Below are 9,449 nucleotides of genomic sequence, written 5' to 3'. Positions count from 1 at the left end.
ATTCGATTATTTTGAACAAACGGAGATTGCAACCCAACACGATAGGGCACTATTCCCAATTGCCAAACATCGAACATTTCTTTCATTTTAAAGAGTTTTAGAAAACGTGAGTGAAATTCCAAAGGGATCTTCGATTGTTTTGAACAAATGAAAAGCGCAACCCAAAGACGATAGGACACAACATTTCAAATCCTCGATACAAGATCATTTTATAATTTCTAAAACTCATGCTTTTGAAATTTCAAAAGGATATTTAGTTATTTAGGTTAAACAAGAAAAATTGAAACCTAGTAAGTTAGGGTACTATTTTCTTGAATTTCCTAAATTTGAAATATTGCCTTCTTTTAATTTGAAAAAACATGGACGAAATCTCGAGAGAATATTTATTTGGTCAAACAAAAATCGAAACCCAACACGTTAGGGCATAATTTCTAATTACCAAACACGAAATATTACCTCGCTTTGAAATTTTATTTTTTATTTTTTTAAAAGGAGTGATTATGGAAACAAACTTGCAACGTATTTATTCGATTCATTTGAAGCAAAGAAAATGAAATGAATAATTTCAGCAAATAGGTTGATTTCAAGCAAATAGGTTGGCAATCTCAATCATAATATAATACATGGGGATGCAAAACAAAGTAACAAATATGAAAAACATATATCAATAATAATTATACAATTTTTGAAAAGTACAAACACGAAAATTGAAACATGCCCAATGATAATAATCTTACCACATACACTATTTAACGTTTCTAACTAATGGTTAAATAAAAATCTATTTTAAGAAAAATATTTTAAAAGGTAATAAAAATGTTAAAACAAATAAACTTGGAATGAACAATTTAAAAGTAGCTAAATTATATATATATATATATATATATATATATATATATACATAAACAGATAATACATGCAAAAAATTTACAATAGATTGTAAAATAAATAAAAATAAAATAAATAATACATAAAGTATATAAAGTTTAACATATAAATGAGCTTCAAAATAAGTATTATAAGAGGAAATTTAAAATTAGTGTTATGCAAAATAATTTAAAAACTAAGATTCAAAAATGTATATATGTATATAATATATATTATGTGCATAGCAATAGTAATGTGTACCTATATAAAATTTTAAAACGAATAATGTACATATTAACAAGTTGTAACATAGATGAATTATATAAATGCAACAATGTAAGAATATACAAAATAATATAAGAATGACATACTATATAATATAAATCAATAATTATACAAAATAATTTGAAACAAGATTTACTTACCAACAATTAACAAGATACATAAAGCATAAAACTTAATATAAACATTTTATATAAAAAAATAGTAAAATAGGCAAGTGTTTGAAATAAACAAAGTATAATTTAAAATTAGGGAATAAATGGTATACATAAATAGATTTAAAGGGAAAAACATAAACATATTTGCAAGGAAACTCAAATAAGTAATTCAATTAAATTATGTATATATATATAATAAAGAAAATAAAATAAAATAACAAAAATGAAAAATGAACAAAGGGAATACAAGAAATTAAAATCAACCTTTTTTTGCTTTGGATTTTTTATCTCTATGTGAAAATACAATGTTTTTTTTTATCCCCCCTCCCCTTTTACATTTGGTTTTATGATGGCTTTTATAGCCTTGTTACAACATTGTTTTTTATTATTTACTATCTTTTCTTTTTACAAGTGGTAGACAAAAGAGGACTAGGGCGGCGCTTAGGGCGGCACATAGGGTGAAGAGGTTAGGTTTTTTTCTTTTTCTTCATTTTTTATTTTTTATTTTTTATTTTGGGTTGTATTTGGGCTTGGGGTATTTTGGGTTTTAGTTGAGTTTTGGTATTTGGGCTGTGATTTTATTAGGCCCCGGGCAAAATTTGGGTCTTACATTAACCACATTACTTTTCCCTTTTTCAATTCCTCCGGCCAATAACTGGGTCAACTGGCTTATCATACTTCTTTGGGATTCTTGTATTTGATCCCTTATGTCTTGTTGTACCCTAGCTAATTATTCCTGCAGCCGCACTTACAACTGATCTTTTATGTCTTTCTGAATTTGTTCCAGTCTCTCTAACCTTCGATCCATGGCTTTGGTTTTACTGCGGGTACCACAACGATATTCGGTTGGCAAGTTCTTGTTGATTTCTAGAGTAACTGTCATAATTTCGATTAATTAGAGTCTTTTTATGTAATTTAATACATATGATGAAATGTAATGTTGATGAATGAAATGAATGTAAAAAGAGGCATTGATTTTGATTCAATTCTATTAGAACAACTTTACTAGAAAACAAATACCTTTACATAAAACATATATGGCATTGCCCTAATACTCAAAGCCTCGACTTTCCTAAGAAGCCAAGCTAATTTCGAGCCCCGATCTGATTCTAATTTGTATTTTAAGCTCAGCATGTCAGCTTGAACCGCTAGGGTTTGCAAATGGTCAGCTACTTCCCGTACTTGAGTCACAACTTCGCTCATAATGTAATCTCTATCCCTAATCTGACCTTGGGAGCGTCAGAGTTGCTCTTTCTAGTGTTCATTGTTCATTTCAAGAAGCTCAAGTTGAAGTTCACAATTTTGCAGTGCGACCTCCAGCTCTTCTATCTTTCCCTTCAACTCTTTAATCTTATTTAGGCTTGCTTTCAAACTTAATTACGGAGTTGCGACTACGATATTGATGCAGTGATTTCTAATTCTGCAACCCGAGCTCTCAATCCAACCTTTTCATTTTGACTTTCTAACAAATCCCTTTCTAGAGCATCTTTTCGAACTCGATCATCTTGGAATTCTTTTCCCATTGATCAGCTCTAATCTTTTCTTCTTTAATTTCTTGCCGCCATTATTCCAATGTTTTACCCAACCCAGCAGTCCTCATCGACAAATGCAGCTTCTTATAATCTATTTTTAAACTGTCCAAGTCTTCCTCGGCCTTGTTTTTTCCTTTCCTCATTTTATCTTTTCCTCTTCCAACTTTTCTATCTTTTTCCCCAGTTCTGAACTCCTCTTTTCAAGGTCTTGTTTTACTATCTCTAGCTCAAACGAGATCATTTGTAAGTGTTTTTTTATTGGCTGAGTGATTTCTTAACTTGACACGGGGACATTGTCATTGAATCTTTTACCCCACCACTAATCATATTCGGGGGTCGTCATAGGAATTGCGGTAAGTCTTTTCATTTTGTGATTTTGGTTCCAAGCGTTCGATATTTCACGAACCTTCTTTTTGTAATTATCACATTTGTACGCAAACTCACATTGAGCCAACCCTTGCGTTGTCAGTATAAACTGCCTTGACCTATACTATCTCAATACAAGTAGAAGGGCATATCCAACAGCTCCTCATATCCCAAGTAGAGGAACCCAGTCGAAGTCTCAACATCAATACAAAATCTCATCAGGGATCATCCAATGGGCCCTCCATTCGACGTATTCATCTTAGAGACTCTGGAGAATTGTCATCCACTTTTTTTTAGAAATGTTGTCTCGCTTTAAGGTAGCTACAAAATCTTTCAGCGGAGAGTAGTTCTTAGAAAATATTCGATAAGAGACCTTTTCTACCTTCCAAAAGTGGCTATGGAACCATGCTAACAAGAGTTGCGCACACCAGATAAATTTTCCTCCACCCACTTTCTGGCATGCACTCAAAGATCTGAAAGTTTCAGCCAAAATTGCCAAGACGAGTGTGACCCTTTTGTCAAATCAGTCAGATAGATTTGGAACTGCCTCATCTAGGTGCCCTAGTGCTTTGGTGAAGATAACCAACCTGTAGATACTGAAGGGGAAGATGTCAACTCTTTTCTTTGTATTCGGATGTGCCAAGATCAAATCCCGCAAACTTTTCGAAGGAATGCATTTACTATCTCCCTTTTGTTTAATCTGTGTCACGACCCATTGCTCACTCATCCCAGTTATGTTTATTAGCCTTTTTAAGAAAGTCAGGACATTATCGGCTCTAGTATAAGCTTTGTTGGCTTGGATCCTCAAGCAACGGAGTAGAGTTGTGTACTCTTCTACGATGGGCACCAAGTCTACCTTCCCAATAGTGAAGTAGCTACAGGTAGGATTCCAATACTGGGCAAGAGCTCAGAATAAGTGCTTATCCACTTTGACATCGAGTAATAAGGCAAATCACCATAGTCACGATAGAATAACTACTTGGTTTTGTCATCCCATTGGTCACATATTTCTTTCAAATCTTGGAGATTATTCTGAGTTACACTGATGCGAGTGAAATCCCATAGTTCTGACATATATCCCTCGGTCAAGCTATTGCCGTTCTCTTGTTTTGTTTTCTTATACCATATTCGTACAGCCACATTGTCTTCTACTTTATCAAGAAATCTATTTTTCATGACAAACTCTCTATTTGGAAACTGAACGTGAATCAACACCCTTTTTTATGATAAAAATGCAATGCAATCACAGCCAAAACAAAACGAAACAAGTCAGTCATTTCATACAAAGCTAGAATTCAAAACAAGAAATAATAAATAGAACATCTATTTGGGTGGCCACTAGGGGTTTGGTGTGGTTCTACCTAGGATAGGTTCTTAGGGCTCATTATATGTGGTTTGGTTCTAAAGTAAGAGTACTTGAACCAGCAGATTCCTCAATCCTCACCCATTATAGGCTCATAAGGATCGAGTTTAGTTCAGGGGAATACATTTCCCTATGGCTATACGGAGATGAAGATATCACAAAAATATAAGTACGGATGTATCCCAAAAGCGATCCACTATCCTATACGGTGGTAAAGACATCACAAAGAAATAGCTTCTCACTTTCACTTAAAAAGGGCAAAATCGAACGATTATGTAATGCAATATGCAAAATTTACCAAGAGAAACTCGAACCAATAAAGCAGACATATCATTATGTAACAAAATAATGAAAATGTGATTTACCACCAAAATAAAATATAAAGGATGAAATGTAAATATAGGATTGTTAATTTAAACTACATTATCAATTTTCGACAAAAAGACCAAAAAGTAATCAACTCGCGGCTTGACTCTCTTATTTTGTTCCCAGTGGAGTCGCCAAGCTATCAAAACCTTTTGAAATCGACTTTTTATTTTAAAACGAAAAATGAAGTCGCCACCAATCCTTTTTATTAAGTGTGATCGGATACCTCGTAATTTGATTATTTTAATAAAAGTTTAAATTTTACTAAAATGATAATTTTCGGTTTACAAAATCTAGGAAATGGGTTCGGGAGTTAGTTACACACGACGAAGGGTTAACACCCTCATAATGTCTAAAATTGGTACCTAGTTGATTAATTGATGTCTTAATGTCGAGAATAAAAAAGGTAAGGAGAATTTAAAACACGATCTCACCTTGCATAATGATATTTTTAATTAAAATCACTTAAGTAAATTAAAACATGTGTAAAATGCCTCCTTATCTCGAGGTAACCAAAACGAAAAGATCACGTCCCGTAAGTTAGGACACGACATCTCGAATCCTTGAAAATAAGCTTGCTCATTATTTAATCACTATTTAAATCTCACACATTTTAGTTTTAAAAAAAGGATGTTCGGTTATCTAGGTTCAAAGAGAAAGTCGAACCCCGTAAGTTAGGGCGCAACTTCTCGAATCTCCAAATACAAAACATTGCTTTGATTTTAATTTTTTTCCTTTTTTATGCATCGAATAAAAATGAATATAACATTTAAAGTAATGTGCATTTAACTTATTCAGGCATAGTATAAAAATGGATAAGTATATTTAAACACGGTTTGTGGCTTGGTTATAGCAAAAATAAAATAAAATGGAAGTACAATGAAATGCTTAGCAAAAACGAAGTTTCTATAATATTATAAATAAAATATAAGAAATGGAATGATGGTAGCTATAGCAATAATAATGTATCATGAATTATATAACTATAATAATAATGATGATAACTTTGATCAGTAGCAATGAGGATAACTAATCATAATACCATGCTAGATATTAAAATAAATAAGATAACTCAAAAAAAATGAAAGATGCATAATTACAAAGGTAAATATAAATTACGTGAGAATAATAAAAGAAATAATAAAATAACAAGAATGAAATAAAAATAAAATAATAACTACAATAATAATAAATGGGCAAAAAATACACAAATAAAAGGAAATGTGAACAATATAATTTTTAAATATATAATAAATAAATAATAAATAAATAAACAGTTTATAAAAGGTTGAAATTAAATAAATGAAGGATTAAATCGAAATTTAAATGACATTTAAGGTACATATTAGAAAAGGAAATAAATAAATGGGTAAATAAAGAAATAAAAGGCTAAATAAAAATATAACAAAATTAAAGGTATAAATCATAAAGAAAAAGGCATAAAAGGATTAAATTAAAATAAGATAAAATATACAGGGCTCAAAAGGCAATTTTTCCCCAAAATTTACATGTGTTCTCCCTCTCATGTGTCCACAGTAGTCGAAGGACCAAATTGCACAAAAACAAAATCAAAAGGGCGAAAATGAAAAAAAAAGGTAATTGGACGAAATTGAAAAATGACAAAAAAGCAAAAGGGTCAAAGTAGCAATTAGACCCTCCCCTTTAAAAACACGTGAATCCTAAGGGGAGTTGGGTCGGGTTGACGGACCATGTCCAAAACAATGCTGTTTTGGGGTTTATAGAACCAGGTCAAAACGACGTCGTTCCAATACCCTATTGACTTTAAAATTTTTCCAAAAAACTTCATTTCCCCTTTATTTTTTTCCCCTTTGTTTTTTTAAAGAAATCTACTTTCTTCCTTTTTCTTTTCTCTGAAATTTTCCTTAGGCCGGCCATGGAAGTCGCCGCCGGTCGTCGGCAATGTTGACTGTCGTCCTCGATGGCCAAAAATTTTCAAAACCCCCCATTTAATCCCTTTTCTTTTCAAAAACCCTGTTGTAGGGTTAAAATTGTAAAAAAAAAAGGTGGCAAAAACAGACCGAAGGTCAAGAAACCTTTCAGTTTCTCTCCCCTCCGATGAGGCCCTCAATAGAGCCGTAGAGGGACTCCGAGGCTTCTCGAGCTGGAGGTAGGTCTCTGACAACTGACACAGGTAAAAAAAAAATCCTTTTTTTTTACTCTTTTTTGTTGCGAAAAAAAAAAAAGAAACACTTTTTGTATTCAATTTTTTTTTATATCTTTTGATTGCTTGTCTCCGTAAAAAATAAATTCATGGTTGACATGGCTTTTATAGTCGAATATGTTACACTTAACTTGTTATTTTTTTTACTGTTTTCTATTGTTCTTTGCAACTGTTCTTTGAGTGTTTGTCTTTGTCTTTGTGGTTTTTTTTTTGACAGGTAGCGGTGGAGTCAACGGTGGGGATAGGCACTCCCTTGCAAATTTGATGAAAATGTTACAGACCTCGAGCGGTGTTCGTGCTGACATGGCGAAGGCATAAGAGCGACGGCAACTAGAGGCTTAAAGGAATTAGGGTGGTTTAGGGAATTTGGGCTTGGACTTAGGTAGTTGGGTATTTAAGTTTTTTCTTTTCTTGCAAATGGACTGTTTTTTTTATTGGACTTTATTATTTTTTGTTTTAACCTAGTTTTTTTGTTTTATTTGTTTGGGTCGAGTAAAATTAAACTTCTACAGTCCGAATTCAACCATTAGATTTTAAAATTCGAAAACAAGCTAAAGAGTAGCTAAACCAACAAATGAAACTTTAGGAAAGGAAAAAGTTACATCATTTTAAAAATAATCTATCACTATATATCATTGTAAAAAGTAACAACTTTCATCTAAATTGATTACCATTTGCAGTGAAAAACTCAATTAAGGTATCAAAGACTGATCCCATAAACATGAGCAGCAATACAATATTCAGTAAAGTAGAAATATGAAAAAGAAATGTGAGAGAAAACAGGTAAAGAGTTGATGATACCTTGACTTGAAGCCTCAGGAACTTCACATAAGCTGCAATTTCATCAAGCATGGCTGCTCTATCAGTCTGCACAAAGAAACATACGTGACTTAAATGGAGTAAGGTGCATTATACATGGTTTTCTTCCCAAGACATAAATCTACCATTAAACTCACCCATGTTTCAAAAAGATTGCCGCAATAATGAACTGTAATGTTACTACAAGATGAGGGATTAGGAGATTAATCCATTCAATATCTGTACACAAAATGAGTAATAGACAATAGAGTTAGCTTGGAAATGCGCAAGTCGTTTCATAAGTAAATTTACGACACGGTTAACAGAAAGGAATTGACCTTGTTAACACTAGGAACAAGTTCCTGCAATGCCCTGATTCTTTCAGCAATTGTCTCCGTACCAAGGGAGAAAATTGAAGGGCTCAGTTCAGTTCAGCATGGTTAGTCACAGTTGCAACCATTTGTTGAGCAGGTTCACTTCAGTTTTGCAATTTCATGGCATAAGAAGTGGGCAATCAAATGCAACTTCACCAGCTAAAAGAGAACGTAATGCTGACCCTCTTGTTTGTAGATGGGCAAATCACATGTCTTGCCATGTGAAATTGGTATTTCTTCATGATTTTCATTTTTTTTCACCATTAATCCCTTAAGATTTCGTTTTTCAAATGTGATCTAATCTGCTATCTTATATAGTTCTTCGCTTAAAAAATTTCCAGGTAATCTTTCTTCATTCAAAAGCATAATTATGTTTTACTTCACTGTTCCCTTTCCTTCTATTGCCGCAGACGCCCGTTTTGCTGAGACGACGAAGGCAACTTCACATTACCGTTTGTGGGGGATTCCTTTTGACAGTAGGATTTGACGAAACTCCAACGCCATTTGTCTTTATGGGAGGGTTGGTTATGGGGGTCGGGTTTTTTGAGGCTGTGTCCTGCGAACCACTTGGAAGCTCTGCCTATTGCTTTGGTTTGGTTGGTTGTCTACAAAAAGTTAGTTTAGTGGTGTAGAAGTAGGTGAAAAAGGTAATAAAGCTAATAAAAAAAGGGGGGGCTTGGGAGGTTTCTTGGGATTCATTTGCAGAGACAAATGGAAGAAGAAGTTTCATAAGCTTACTGAGAACGGAGAAAGGAGGGAGATAGAAAGTGGAAGATGTAATCGGTAAAAGTTGGGTGACCAACTGGAAAAGTTACCCTAAAAATTAATTTAATGATTTTTATTTTAAAAATAAAATAAAATTGAACGTACGAAAATAAAAACATAAGCCAACAATCAAGCTTCATAAAATCAATTCAAAAAAATATTTTTATAATTAAAATACAGCAAATTGGATTGGATTTATTAAATAATTGGATGAGGAAATAAATGAAATTAAGGTGAAGGATTAGTTTCCATTGTTGTGTGATAGGAAAACGTAACAATCAGGGGTTGGTGATGAAAACACGGTTTGGGTAGGGTCGGCATAGTTAGTTCCCTTACATTTCACTCATATTCTTTTTATTTATTATTATGAATTTAAAATATTATATATTTATATAA

At 32.8% G+C, this 9,449-nt stretch overlaps 2 long non-coding RNA genes across 2 annotated transcripts; one reads left to right on the top strand and one right to left on the bottom strand.

Moving 5' to 3' along the window:
• Positions 1-7,018: 7,018 nt before the first annotated feature.
• Positions 7,019-7,594, top strand: LOC128284104 (uncharacterized). Its single transcript, XR_008274417.1, has 2 exons — positions 7,019-7,086; positions 7,334-7,594. It is a non-coding gene; the product is annotated as an uncharacterized LOC128284104 (long non-coding RNA).
• Positions 7,595-7,722: 128 nt separating this feature from the next.
• Positions 7,723-8,111, bottom strand: LOC108473158 (uncharacterized). The gene is made up of 2 exons (XR_001869668.2): positions 8,073-8,111; positions 7,723-7,983 (listed from the first exon to the last, which is right to left on the bottom strand). It is a non-coding gene; the product is annotated as an uncharacterized LOC108473158 (long non-coding RNA).
• Positions 8,112-9,449: the final 1,338 nt, after the last annotated feature.

This window comes from Gossypium arboreum, chromosome 11, assembly GCF_025698485.1.
Source record: "Gossypium arboreum isolate Shixiya-1 chromosome 11, ASM2569848v2, whole genome shotgun sequence".
In the NCBI taxonomy this organism is placed as follows: Eukaryota; Viridiplantae; Streptophyta; class Magnoliopsida; order Malvales; family Malvaceae; genus Gossypium; species Gossypium arboreum.
The sequence above is the reverse complement of the archived record's forward strand: the minus strand, read 5'-3'. Positions and strand labels throughout refer to the sequence as shown.